Below are 15,322 nucleotides of genomic sequence, written 5' to 3'. Positions count from 1 at the left end.
GCCAGCACAGTGAAAATAGATAACCGCATGAAGAGGGTGGTGCCGGCTTCTCCGATTGGTCCGGAAGAGTTGGCAGAGCGATGCCGTATGCATGCCGAAAGGGCTCGATAACGTTTTACTTACACGCAAAAAGGTTTATCGTGCGCAAATAAATGCATGCTCACCGGGAGGTGCGAGTAGCGAGGGCCTGAGCGATCGGCGGGCAGCCATCTATTCCTTTCGGAACGGGGCAGTCTGTGGCTATTCAGAAAATATTTCAGTTTTGTTCGGCATATTATTGCATTTTTTTTCGCGTACTCGTCACTTTGACGTGGTGAGTTTTCGTGGTTTTGTGAGGTCGCGTGACCGACAGGCGAAGCCAGCGTAGCCAGAAAACATTGAACCAATAACAGAGGGCTAATGCAGAAAAGGCGTTGAATCGGGAATGATTATTTTTCTTTTGTGCGGTTTATTCACGCATAATCAGTGTGTACACGTTTTATCAGATGGGGAGATATCGTGGTTTTCGTGACGCCGCGTGACAAACAGGCGAAGTTGGGAGTGGCCCGAAAATGTTTTGACCAATCGTGGAGGCTGATTGCAGAAATTGGAATCAAAACAGTTTGGAATCATTTTACATTATAACGTTACAGCGGTAGCTTTGAGGCGCCACCGCAGACATAATCGAGGTGATGGAAAGCTTTCGTATTCTCTTTTGCCGTCTTCTCATTAGGCACTCTACCGCGAAACCTATGCATGGTCTTGCTGTCGCAAATTGCCAAGGAAAACCTGAGAAATTAGTCCCCAAACTAGTGAACTCTACCGGGAACATGCCACAATTGCAGAGCTCGCCTTTGGCGAATTACTACGTTAGCAGACAACGCATTTAAAAGAAAGAAGACTCACCTTCTTGCCAGAAATAAGTACCTGTACTGAAATATCTCGGCAACTTCAGTCTCCCGAGAGGTGCGAGGAAATAAAAAAGTCACAGGCCTGAGCGGCAGACGCAGCACACTTACAGCATAAGCTGGAGGAGCGTCTCCATAGGAGACCGTCGTAAACTGCTTGAACATGATAACTATAAGTAATGAGTGTACGGAAAGTAGTGTGTAATTTGTTCGCATTCATTGTGAGCGAGGAAACACTACCCGGCGTCGATGGCGAGCTGCCGCTTGTGCTGGTCTCGGCACAGATGGCAAATGAGCCCGGCGTTGTCACATTGCAGCCGCGCGTAGGTGTACGATTCGCTTATTCAGCGGCAGTTCGCACCTTGCGAGGAGGCACCATAACGTGTGCCGAAGAGTAAGTACCGGTATCGAGTCTACGCGGCGCAAATGTCACATCTTTTGACACGTGGCAGGATACAATTCAACTGCTACATATCGTGAGAGCTCGTGGAATACAACGCAACCCGTAAAGCAAAGGTTCTACGTATCGACGGTGCGTGGAGCGTCTCTCACATCGCATGCTAAGCGGAATTATACGATGCAACTGCTACATGGCATGCCACCTGGTGCAATAATATGCAATTATTGCGCCATAGAATATTGCAAATTGCGCCTACAATAATATTGCATTTACAGCTTACGCTGTAAAACAAACGAACAACGAAGGTCCGGGCCACCCTACGCACGCAAAAAATGCTACAAGCACAAACGCACGTGAATCTGATTGTTAGCCGAAGCAGCAGACGTCGTCAACTCGCTTGTTGCTTGCTAAGCTCACAAGCCGTGCCCTGTGCTCGCGACGCTGTTGTGAGAGGCTTCCCACTTTTCTACAGTTATATAATCAAACTATTTCAAAAAATGCAAAGTGCAAACCTTTATTTTATTTCTGCATTAGGATAATTTTTTTACACAACACGCCTTCATTCTATCATCATCATCATCATCATCATCATCATCGCTTACTGTAAACAAAGACGAAGGTGCGGCAGACCGAAAAAATAGTTTACAAAATATGACATTCTATTTTGTAGTAAGCACAAATTCCTTATTGCAGGAAGAAGGCCACCCAACGATATTTCTTTGTTCGCAGCCTGATTTTCATTCCCCAGGATAAAAAATCTGGAGACGCTTAAGGCCACTACATAGTCCGACGTAGCTTTGACGCGCCTGCTCGCTCGGTACGGCAACGCCACGCCAGCGAGGGCGCAGCAATCTAGTCCAGCGTATCCCGGCTGCAGCGGGCGCAAGATCTGATATGATGGATTCCACGCCGGCCTCGTCACACAGAATGCACCGCGGCTATTCGAGCAAGAGCGACGCTGTTGGCGGCATGGAGCAGGGAAAATACTATGTGTGAGGTCACGTGACAATCTTGAAGCCTAGTCATAAAAAAATTACAGGAATGGCATGAGGGGAAATAAGCCCTCACGTGATAGGTAAGCGGTAGATTTTACTCGGCTCGCTTCGGTTGCGTCTGCCACAGAAGTGTCCGACTATGCGCACATGGTAGGCGTGAGGAACGCGCGCTGAGGTCAAGTGAGGGAATTCAAGTGTGTGAAATAGTCGAGTCTCTGTTATGTCAGTCCGGTAACACACCGAGCCACCACGCGGCTCGCCGCTTAAGCAGCAGACTTGCTACAAGGCTGTGTCGAACGAAGGCGTCGGATAATATACCGGCATTGTGCCGAACAATCCGCGCGGGCCACCTAAAGGACGACTGGTCGCGTTTCGTGGCGGTTTGAGGGAGACTAAGAAACCTTTCGCCCCCAAACGTATGAAGGCCACCAACCGCCCTTTCGGCTATTCGTCGCGTTTAGGGACATCTTCTGGGAATAAATGTGTTTCGCCACCGCAATCATGTGCCGGCGATGAAGTGAGCGTCCAGGGTCCGCAGCAACTGCTTTTCCGTGTGACGTGCTTCACATCGGCTCCAGTGGCGTACCGACTATTTCTCGAGTGGGGCGGGGGGGGGGGGGCAAACCGCAAAAACTCTGACCTCTCTACCTCTCTCTCTCTCTCTCTATGTTTCATATTGTGAAAAAAATGAGGGCCACTTTTTGTGGCGTGTATCGAAATTTTGCGCTGTCTAGGTTGCTTATGTGCCGGCGATGAAGTGAGCGTCCAGGGTCCGCAGCAACTGCTTTTCCGTGTGACGTGCTTCACATCGGCTCCAGTGGCGTACCGACTATTTCTCGAGTGGGGCGGGGGGGGGGGGGGCAAACCGCAAAAACTCTGACCTCTCTACCTCTCTCTCTCTCTCTCTATGTTTCATATTGTGAAAAAAATGAGGGCCACTTTTTGTGGCGTGTATCGAAATTTTGCGCTGTCTAGGTTGCTTATGTGCCGGCGATGAAGTGAGCGTCCAGGGTCCGCAGCAACTGCTTTTCCGTGTGACGTGCTTCACATCGGCTCCAGTGGCGTACCGACTATTTCTCGAGTGGGGCGGGGGGGGGGGGGCAAACCGCAAAAACTCTGACCTCTCTACATCTCTCTCTCTCTCTATGTTTCATATTGTGAAAAAAATGAGGGCCACTTTTTGTGGCGTGTATCGAAATTTTGCGCTGTCTAGGTTGCTTATGTGCCGGCGATGAAGTGAGCGTCCAGGGTCCGCAGCAACTGCTTTTCCGTGTGACGTGCTTCACATCGGCTCCAGTGGCGTACCGACTATTTCTCGAGTGGGGCGGGGGGGGGGGGGCAAACCGCAAAAACTCTGACCTCTCTACATCTCTCTCTCTCTCTATGTTTCATATTGTGAAAAAAATGAGGGCCACTTTTTGTGGCGTGTATCGAAATTTTGCGCTGTCTAGGTTGCTTATGTGCCGGCGATGAAGTGAGCGTCCAGGGTCCGCAGCAACTGCTCAATACCAGGAATTAGGGACATTTCGTACAGTTTCCTTTTTTCGCCACCACGTGGCGTATCGACCTTAAAGAATTCGAAATTCCCGCTATGACGTATGCTATGACGCACAACTAAAGAAAGCGCAATAAAAAGAAACACACCCTGAAGCTGTGGCTTCACCTCGGTGCTTGGAAATGAGCGCGCTTGTGTATCAGCGTTATCTCGAAGACGGCCAGGTACTTGCTCTACTGACAATGAATCGACGGTTTTGCTAGACACTTCGCCAGAAAGCTCGTCCGCATTCTGGAGAGATGTCTGATCGAGATAACGGCTCCCGCGAACCTTCCGATGAATATATATTTTTTTCCTTGAGCAGACTTTTTATTTGCACAACACTGTGGCCACGGTCTTGCGTATACGTCAGGGTTCTGTTTCATGGGTTTCCTATAAAACTGGCGTGATCCATTGTTTAAGAGGAAGCTTTAGCTCGGGCCTATCTTCGATGCCGGATTATCAAATACATGTAAAATGCAGGAATGCTTTCATGAGAAAACCGCTGAACCGATTTGAATGAAATGTGTTGCATTTAAGAGGGAAAGTTAAATTGCAGAGACTGCAGCAAATAGAATTTTCGTTTAGATAGTGTAATGTTTTCAAAGAATTGCAGGATGTTCATAAATTTCAAAAAAAAATAGAAGCATGAAGTTTACAAATCCGGAACTCAGCCAATAAAAACAAATATGGCATTTCTATAAACTGAACCTGTTGGAGCATTAAAAGCGAACAATTTTTTTGCTTTAACTTAAAGCTTACGTGAATTTGTTATAATGTTTGGAAGGGTTTTGCAAATGCAACATTCACAACATAGTGGTATATTTGAGGATGGTGTATGATATATGATTGCTATCCGCTTTCGATGTATTATTAGGTGCAGTTTACAGAATGCTGACATCACTTTTAGCTGCTGAGCTACATAGCTCTATACGCCAAGTTTTCTTTTTTTGAAATTTGGCAATTCTTTAAAATTCGACGTAAGAAAGGTAGACCAGCCTATAATAAAATATCCCTTTCGGCAATCACTACACTTCAACTTTTTTTTTCTAAATTCAACTTAACTCATCAAATTTGGTGCATTGGTTGCTCTGAGAAACTATTTCCGATTTCCCATGTATTTCGATAGGAGCCCCCAAGCTCAATGTTCCCCCTAAGTTCGAGCTTGAATAATATACTTGTTGGCAAGATACGTTTGTAAACGTGTGATCGTGGCCTAATGAGCTAGAGCACTGGCGTACTGAGCTCAACGGCAGAGGATATGTATGCAAAGCGTCTTTGGAAGGAATATGAGAAAAGAAAGGGAGCAGGCTGGTATGTTATTCAGAAGCGTGTCTGGTTGGCTAAAAATTACTAAATGCTTTGGTCGTCATACCACCTTCCGTTCCATCAGCATAATTTCTATTTCATTCCGCTAGTATTGTGCTATTATTGTCAATCAATCGAGATTAGAACACCGGTGTCATGGCATTGTATTCCGTCGCAATTATTTATCGCCGTCACTTCAGAATCCCCTCATCGTCGTCATGCCGTCGTCCTTATATGCCTTCGTCGTTCTATCGACATCATTGCTACCTCGTAATTCCATCGTCGTCACTGAATGCGCTGTCGGCCTGCGGTCGTTGTTCTACCATCGTGAGGTAACATTGGCGAGCGATGGTCATAACAAATCGGGTCAATCAGGGAGACAGTGTATGGCCGCATATAGCCGAATCACTTGAAAATGACATGAAACACTACGGATTCTAAACAAAGATGTCTTAGCTAACACGGTGTGTCGCTTCTTGTTCGCAAGATTGTGTAAATGCTAATCGCATTAACTTCGGTAATCATCTTAACATGGGTTCTGCAGGAATTCTTTCATCTTCGCGACACTAACGAACTCTTGTCCACATTGTTCCCAGCCTATTAACACCTCGAATTCCTAGAGGTGATCGTGCTCAGGCATGTGACGGACGACCCGAAGTTTGATGGAGGTAGCGGTGTGATTTCGACAGCGGCGCCGCCTATCGACCAGGAGAAACACATTTGGGTGGGTGGGAATAGCGGCGAAAGGCACACTTCATGAGTTGCTAGACATCACAGATTTGAATCAACCTGACAAAGAGTTAGAAATATATATGCATTGCATTCGCGCTAAAGAAATTGAAAACTATTGGATTGGTGCGAGACTCGCTGCAAAAACACTCATTAGACTGTCTCAGGTATCCGAGCTATCCTTAACGGGAATCAATGAGATGAGTTTCGATAGAGCTCGTTACATTCTTCAAGAGCGGAAGACGTGCCTAGAGGCAGAGTCGACGGCAATATTTTGTTGCTGCACAAAAATATCTATATTTTCGGCATGATCATATCTATATTTTCGGCAAAAACTTGCTATGATGCAGCTTGAAGACCGCCCGGCGGCCGTTGATCACATGACAGTATCCTCACAATAATCGAGAACGCGAGCTAGCTTCGTAAAGGCAAAAGGGCTAATGGGTGGAACAGAACCGGGCCGGCCAAAAAATGGTACTTTCGGTCTCGGGCCAGGCCCGGACCTGAAAAACCGGCCCGTGCAGTGCTCTACTTCAGATAGTCTGATCAGCAGATTCCCATACTGTCATGTAGTAGTGACGCTGACGTAAAGAGTCGTAAAACTGTATGACGAAACTGATTCTTTATTGGGCGAACATGTACCCACAAAAGCAAGCTACACTCAAAGCACAACGAAAGCGGTGAACACAGTCGGCGATCGTCGAAATCTGATCAGCGGCGAAATGCGTCGGCTTTTATACATGAGTCATCGAAGGCCCCAGAATAACCCCTGGTACCCACATCTCTTCCAGAAAGATCTAGATAATTCGCGTCTCTCATACAATCAGATTACATGAGCGTCGGTGACAAAAGACAACGGCTAGAAGCATCGATAACGTTCGAGAAACTTCCCATACATGCAGGCGCGTCCTGTGCCTAGAGGTAACGTTTAACATTTTTAGCCGGTGAAAAGCGGTCACCGGTGAAAGATAAACATATATACGTGTAAATACCCTCCCCCTAAAAAGCATCGTCCCGATGATACAAACAAGAAAGCGAAAACAAAACCACGCGTACAGAGAGAGGAAAAAAAAAGTCTCAGTTTCGCCCGAAAGGCGAAGCATCAATTGCGATAGCAAATTAGTAGTGAGCTATTCGGAGTAGGGATAGTAGTTTTATCGGCTGCATAAACTTGGACACATCCGCTTACTAACTGAATTAACAGGCGTGGTGTCAGCGCGCACAAGCAAACATGAATAGATCACACTGAATCACCGCAGACAACGACTGTCAAAACGTTGGCAGTTGATGGGGGCGAAATGCGAAAACACCCGTGTACTTAGATTTAGGTGCACGTTAAAGAACCCCAGGTGGTCAAAAATTTCCGGAGTCCCCCACTACGGCGTGCCTCATAATCAGAACTGGTTTTGGCACGTAAAACCCCATAATTTAAACCGTTGGCAGCAATCGCAGCCGCCGCAGCGGGAGGGGTTCGTGGGGTCTATCGCTTCAAAGGAAACTGAGCGGCGGATGCACAGCGCATACAAAGGTCAGGGCCGTGTGGAGATAGGAGACTGTGCGGGCGACGGCCACAGCCGGGCAAAGTACGAACTGAGTTGTTGGCAGAGTAGAACCTGCCCCCCCCCCCCCTCCCTCCTCGCGCTGCATTACCGCTGTGTTGCTTTCGCGTGGGAGATAGAGTGGCAAGTTCCCCTTACGCCCGATTGCAAGATACGCCTTTGGTGCCGGAGCACAGCGTCGCCCCGCCTCCCTCCCTCCCATACCCCCACGGCCTTTCGCGCGACGGTCGCGTTTGCTTTCGGCCGTGCGTTCGCTTTCCGTGATAGCGCGCGCGTCCCCCCCCCTCGCGCTTTCGCTCGCGCATATTTTATCGCCCTTGGAATCTATACGGAATCTCACGACGACGGCGACACCGACGACAGAAATCCGGTTTAAGTGTCCATATAATTGTTATCGCAATAAAAACAGCAAACAATAACAAAGTAACAAAGTACCGAAGTTCGTCAGCGGGCGTAGAAAGGGCTAAGACGCACCACGTGGATGACTTCACGCGTAGAGTTTCTCACAATATTACCTAGAGGGAAAACTGGCGCTGCTGTACTGTGGTATCCATGGGAATGCCGGTATATTGTGACTTCGGATTGGCATCGTTCTTGGAGAGCCAGAACGCCTTGAAGACGCGCCTGGCTAGTACCGTTCCGTCTTTCACAATGATTCATTTCCTGCTAAAACAGCGCGTAAAAAACTGCTTTAGCTTTATTATTACACAAAAACGTGTTTTGTTTACTTTTGAGGACATACTATTCAATGCAGAATTCTATGGAACGTAATAAGTATCAGCTGGCCGCTAAAGTTGGAGGGCAGACGATAAGATTCTCGCTCGCTTTGGAACAACTTGTCGTCTGTTCTTGCTTTTCTTCGCTTGATGCTGCACTGCAGGTGAGTAAACTTTATTGAGAGATGTAATATGGGTGAATGAAAGCCTTTTATGTAGATTTTATTTTAAGAATGCGTTATTTGTGTAGCCATATAAACACGTTTTAGACGGAGCCTCGCACAACACCAGCCAACACAAGCCTCGCAAACACATATCCCGTCATTCCCATGAGGGCACGGCGCCCTTTAAGAAAATCGCATAGACGGTGGCGCCAGTTTACCCTCTAGGTGTTATAGTGAGAAACTATATGACTTCACGTCGTACCCGGCGCCGCTGTGATTACGAAATGCCGTCTGGCACGACCTCATAGTCCAGTGTGCCAATACGTCGGATGATCTTATATGGTCCGAAATAGCGACGTAACAGTTTCTCGCTAAGTCCTCGTCGGCGTATCGGAGTCCAGACCTAAACACGTTCGCCGGGCTGGTACTCGACGTAGCGTCGTCAAAGATTGTAGTGTCGGCTGTCGGTCCTCTGCTGGTTTTTGATGCGCAGGCGGGCGAGCTGTCGGCCTTCTTCGGCACGCTGCATATAGCTGGCATCGTCGAGATTTTCTTCGTCGGTGACGTCCGGTAGCATGGCATCAAGCGTTGTTGCCGGGTTCCTTCCGTAGACCAGGTTGAACGGCGCCACGTGCGTCGTTTCTTGCACGGCCGTGTTGTATGCGAAGGTCACGTGCGGAAGGATAGCATCCCACGTCTTGTGTTCGACGTCGACGTACATTGCCAGCATGTCGCCGATGGTCTTATTTAGGTGCTCGGTGAGGCCATTCATCTGCGGGTGGTAGGCGGTGGTTCGGCGATGGCTTGTGTGGCTGTATCGCAGGATGGCTTGAGTTAGTTCTGCCGTAAAGGCTGTACCTCTGTCGTTGACGAGGACTTCTGCGGCACCGTGACGCAGGAGGGTGTTCTCAACGAAAAATCGGGCTACATCGGCGGCACTGCCTTTGGGCAAGGCTTTTGTTTCGGCGTAGCGCGTGAGGTAGTCCGTAGCTACGACGATCCATTTATTCCCGGACGTCGACGTCGGGAAAGGCCCCAGTATTACCATCCCGATCATCTGGAACAGTCGGCGAGGTGGCTCGATCGGCTGTAGAAGTCCGGCTGGCCTTGTCGGCGGTGTTTTGCGTCGCTGAGAGTCTCGGCATGTCCTTACGTAATGGGCGACGTCGGCAGAGAGGCGAAGCCAGTAGTATTTTTCTTGGATCCTCGCGAGCGTGCGGGAAAAACTGAGGTGTCCAGCCGTTGGGTCGCTATGGAGAGCTCGCAGAACCTCTGGACGCAATGCTGAGGGTACCACGAGGAGGTAGTTGGCTCAAACAGTCGAGAAGTTCGTCTTTAAGAGAATGTCGTTTTGAGAGAAAAACGACGCCAATCCTCGCCTGAACACCTTGGGCACAATGACGGTCTTGCCTTCCAGGCAGTCTACAAGGCTCATTAGTTCCGGGTCAGCTCGCTGTTGTTGGGTCCCAAGAAAGTGCCGTCATTCTGGTCGTCCTGTGGCGGTGGTTCGACGGGGGCGCCAGACAAGCAGACAAGGACTGATGGGTCCCGACAAAGTGTCGTCATCCTGGCCGTCCTGTGGCGGCGCTTCAACGGGAGCGCGAGACAAGCAGTCGGCGTCAGGGTGCTTTCGCCCGGACTTGTAAACGACGGTGATGTCGAATGCTTGAAGTGTCAAACTCCATTGTGCGAGGCGACCTGAAGGATCCTTCCAGTTAGCTAGCCAACACAAGGCGTGGTGGTCGCTGACAACTTTGAAGGGCCTGCCATAGAGGTAGGGACGAAACTTTGATGTAGCCCAGATGATGGCGATGCATTCCTTTTCGGTTGTGGAATAATTTGTTTCCGCCTTCGACAGCGACCGGCTAGCGTAACTTACAACCCTTTCTAGTCCGTAAGTCCTCTGCACAAGCACAGCGCTGAGTCCTACACTGATTGCGTCGGTGTGCACTTCGGTATCGGCTTTTTCTTCGAAATGTGCAAGTATTGGCGGCGATTGCAAGCGTCGCTTCAGTTCTTCAAATGCTTCGACTTGCGGCGTCTCCCACTTGAACTCGACGTCGGCCTTCGTGAGGTACGTCAGTGGCTCAGCGATCCGTGAAAAGTCCTTCACGAAGCGCCTGTAATAGGCGCGCAGTCCAAGAAATCTACGGACTGCCTTCTTGTCGGCGGGCGAAGGAAAGTCAGCGATGGCCGCAGTTTTCTGTGGGTCAGGGCAAACTCCAGACTTGTTGATGAGTGGCCCAAAAACAAGAGCTCCTCGTATGCGAAGCGGCACTTTTCTGGCTTTAACGTGAGTCCGGAGGTCTTCATAACTTGAAGAACTTTTGAAGGCGCCGGAGGTGTTCCTCGAAGCTTGAGGCAAACGACGTCGTCCAAATAGACGAGGCAAGTCTGCCACTTCAAGCCTGCCAGTACATTATCCATGATGCGTTGGAAAGGCGCAGGTGCCCAGCAAAGACCAAACGACATGACCTTGAACTCGAACACTCCGTCTGGTGTTATAAAGGCAGTCTTCTCCCGGTCCCTCTCGTCGACTTCGACTTGCCAGTAGCCGGTGTTGAGGCCCATTGATAAAAAGTACTTTGCGTTGTAGAGTCGATCCAAGGCGGCGTCAATACGTGGGAGAGGGTATATGTCCTTCTTCGTGATTTTATTGAGGCGACGATAATCGACGCAGAAACGTAACGTTCCATCCTTCTTCTTTACTAACACCACGGAGGACGCCCACGGACTCTTGGATGGCTGGATGATGTCGTCGCGTAGCATTTCTTGGTGCCTTATGTCCTCGCGTTCGCGCGCCGAAACTCGGTAGGGGCTCTGACCGAGTGCGCGGACATATTCGTCGGTTATGATGCGGTGCTTGGCGACAGAGGTTTGTCGAACTTTTGACGACGACGAGAAGCAGTTCTTGTATTGCAAGAGCAGAGCTTTTAGCTATTCTTTCTTATGATTGGGAAGGTTCTGATTGACGTCGAAAGTTGGTTTTGGTACTACAGTCATCGTTGCAGGTGCACTAGAATCCGTGAAGGCGAAAGCACCGCTGGATTGTACTATTTAGTCGATGTAGGCGACCGTGGTGCCTTTGTTAATGTGCTTGTATTCGGGGATGAAGTTCGTGAGCATCACCCTTGCTTTCTCTGCACGTAGCTCAGCTATGCCTCTAGCGACGCAAATTTCACGGTCGAGCAGTAAGTGATGATCGCCCTCGATGATGACCTCCATGTCTGCAGGCACTTCGGTACCGACGGAAATCATTACGCTGGAGCGAGGCGGAACGGTGACTTGTTCTTCTAGCACATTCAAGGCATCGTAACTGGTGTTTGTATCCGGTGGTGTCGCGTTGTGCGTTGAAAGCGTTATCGTCTTGGACCTTAAGTCGATGACTGCACCGTGTTGGTTTAGAAAGTCCATGCCTAGGATAACATCCCTGGAGCCGTGCTGCAGGATTACGAAGCTCGCCGGGTAAGTGCGGTTGTTTACCGTGACTCGCGCTGTGCAGATTCCAGCCGGCGTTATTAGGTGGCCTCCCGCTGTCCGGATATCGGGTCCTTGCCAGGCCGTTTTCACCTTCTTCAACTTGGCGGCGAACTCGCCACTGCAGACGGAATAGTCGGCTTCAGTGTCGACGAGAGCGGTGACGTTATGACCATCGAATAGCACGTGCGTCTAGATCGGTAGACCATCGTCTGGCGTTACGGTTAAGTCGTGGCGTCGGATCACCGCTGCGTCGGCTTGCTGCGCTGCTGCTACGTCGCGTTGGTAGGTCTACTTTCGGCGGCGAAGTGTTGTCGTGAAGGCTCTTGCCAGGCGCTATGCTGATACCTCGTCATGATGATTCGCGAATTTAGTTCGTCGGCGGCGGAGTATCTTCAGCATTGCGTCGTACAGCAACCGCACCTCCATCGGTTGCTGCCTTTAGTTTCCCGGGTAAGGGCTAGGAGATCGGCCCCGGGTTGGGCCGGCATACAGCCCTTACCCGGCCCAACCCGGGGCCAGATGTAGCGGCCTGGTGACGGCGAGCGTGAGGGTCGTCGTGATTGCCACTGGGCTCTGGCGAGGTAGTCGGCGATGTCACGTGACCGCTCGCCAAGCTGTGGACGTGGCGCGCTGACGGCGAACCCTTGCAGGCCCACAAAATCAAGCTACACTCGAAGCACAACGAAAGCGGCGAACACAGACGGTGATCGTCGAAATCTGATCAGCGGCGAAACGCGTCGGCTTTTATACATGAGTCATCGAAGGTCCCAGAATAATCCGTGGTACCCGCGTGTCTTCCAGAAAGTTCTAGATAATTCGCGTTGCTCATACAATCAGATGACATGAGCGTCGGTGACAAGAGACAACGAATAGAAGCATCGATAACGTTCCAGAAACTTCCGATACCTGCAGGCGCGTCCTGTGCCTAGCGATTACGTTTAACATTTGTTAGCCGGTGAAAAGTGGTCACCGGTGAAAGATAAACATGTATACGTGTCAATATGATTATGAAAGATTGAGTAAAACAATTTAAGACGTAACCTGCTTCCCTGTTCAAGCAAAAGGATCCAGTCAAGTTATTTTTTCCTCTTACACTTAGAAAGATGTTGTATATTCCCAGGTAGAACAGTGTCGCGACGAATTGGACTTTTTCTAGAGCATTAATATGCAAAAAATTTATTGTTGGGCTTTACGTGCCAAAACCACTATCTGATTATGAGGCACGCCGTGGTGGGGGACTCCGGATTACTTTAGTCCACCTGGGGTTCTTTAACGTTCACCCAAATGGCGCACTGATATTCACATCAGAAACCACATTCAACACACAGCATGCCTTCACCAACATTGGTAAAACTTGTTTTTCACGCTGCTCTCTTACGTTAATACTTATGTGTTTGTTGCAAGAAGTAAAGGGCATGCCCTGCATTTCTAACTACGGTACTAACATGTTATGACCAAGAGCCATCATCTGACAGCCTAAGACCTAAATATTTCATTGGTGAATTATTTTTCTATTTCAACTGGCCACTTAACAAATACTTATATCTGATTTTGTTACATTTTTCTAGTGAAGCTGCTACATAATTACTTGTTTAGGGACATGCTATTAGTGACACACCATTTTTATACGCGCTTCAAGTCGGCCGCCAATAAAAACAATGACTCATTAGATGCCCTTGCACACAGTACACAATCATCCACAAAAATTGTATCCCGGTTCAATAATATCACACATAAAAAACCTTGTACTCGGTCGCGCAAAGCTTGAAACAGCGAAGCTGTGTGATCGTAGCCCAGCATTTTCCGGAAGTGCGCACGAACTTTTCATCTTATTACTCATGTAGACGATAATTTCTTTTCGCGCGTCTCGGACTTACGGCCGACACCGCGCGTTGCACAGCGCAGCTTGCAACACCGACACCGCGTTCCAGGAGACCCGCTCCGTGAATGCGTCGCTCTCTCTCTCTCTCTCTTGCTCTTATAGCGCGCGAAACCTCTTCACCTCGCAGAGCACGAGCGTACAAACACGCCAGCTGTGGAGGAATACGACGACGCTCGAACGCAATCATATGGTTAGCATAAATGCAGGTTCTGGCAGCGTGGCTGTATAGCCTAGTGGTTCCGACGCTCGCTTTGGGACCGGAGGTACGCGGCCTCGAAACCCACCTTTACAAGAAAGTTTATTAATTTTTTTTGGTAGTTTCTTGATATGCACCACAAATTACGGCTGGCTTAAACATCTTCGGTGTTAAAAAAAAAGAAATTCTGGAGAGACATTTCAAACGGCTTACGTGTGGCTATGCGAAAGCGATATATTCCCTTTGGTGCAGTTTTGTACGGAACGGTGTTCCAGGAACTAGTTCCTTTTGGGAGGAACGGAGGAATGCCACCATTCCTTTACGGCTCGGTGGAACTGTAGCGGTAACTCGTTATTTTTACAAAGGGACGGCAGAGGGAACGGCGTTCCTTCTGTAAACGTTCCACGGCACTAAACAGGCGCACCGACGCACGCACGTATGCAGCACATCATGCAAGGAGCAAAGAACTACCGCTTGTCTGTCACGTGACTATGGTGCATTTTTTTTTCGCGAGTTCTGCATTATATTTTTTTAATGACTAGGCTTCAAGTTTGCCACGTGACGCTCCCTTCTGTAGTTTCTTTCCGCCATGGCGGCCTGTCGGACACTAACATCGAGATGTAACTCTTTCCGAGTTCAAACAAGGGTCTTTACTGAATTAAGAACATCTATTCTGGACATTTCTTTTTCCGCTCATACTGCAATATTGGATCAGCATTCATTAAACGCCTAAGTATTGTTCCTTTCGATGCGGTTTTGTTGTGCAGACATTCAATTCTATTGGTGCATGCGAGTAACTTTCTATTTGCAGATCTGAAGCGCAGTATCCTGACTGCGCATTTGAAGAACGAAGTGGAAAGCGCCGTATGTGTTGCACTTGTAATAGACGAGCACCAAAGTGGCAGTTAAACATGTCTGCAGTATGTCCGGTGCTGCTTGAAAAAAAATCGTCTAGGAGCGTTGCTTTGGATTCTTTTTATCTCCTGATAATGTGCCGCCGGCAATGTTCAAATTCTTATAATATACTCAGTTTGATGTGAGATTTAAATTGCACACTTTATTTCGTCGGAAGATTATCCGACACCACATTTTAATTTCAAAAAATCAAACGTAACGTTAATGTAACGACACGTTACAATGTTAGAAATGTAACTGGAACGCGTTCCATTCGCCTTAAAGTATCTTGTAACGGGAACTCGTTCCAAGATTGGAAAGGAACGAGGAAAGAGCGTTCCTGTTTTAGAGGAACGTGTACAACGCTGCTTTGGTGAAATGTTTTTTCCGCACGTTCCGCCTCCGTGCAAGTTCACCCCTGCGTTCTAACGGCGCGAGGCCAAATGAAAACGCGCTAAACGTCTGAACGCACTCGCTTGCCCACGAGTTCGTAACTCGAAGGAGCGCTCCGCGGCGTTCAATTGGACATAAATACAAGGGGTCAGGCAAGGAGACACCCGAAAGGCGAAGCACCAATG

Source organism: Dermacentor silvarum, unplaced genomic scaffold (assembly GCF_013339745.2).
Source record: "Dermacentor silvarum isolate Dsil-2018 unplaced genomic scaffold, BIME_Dsil_1.4 Seq879, whole genome shotgun sequence".
Lineage (NCBI taxonomy): Eukaryota > Metazoa > Arthropoda > Arachnida > Ixodida > Ixodidae > Dermacentor > Dermacentor silvarum.
Note: the sequence above shows the minus strand (reverse complement) of the source record.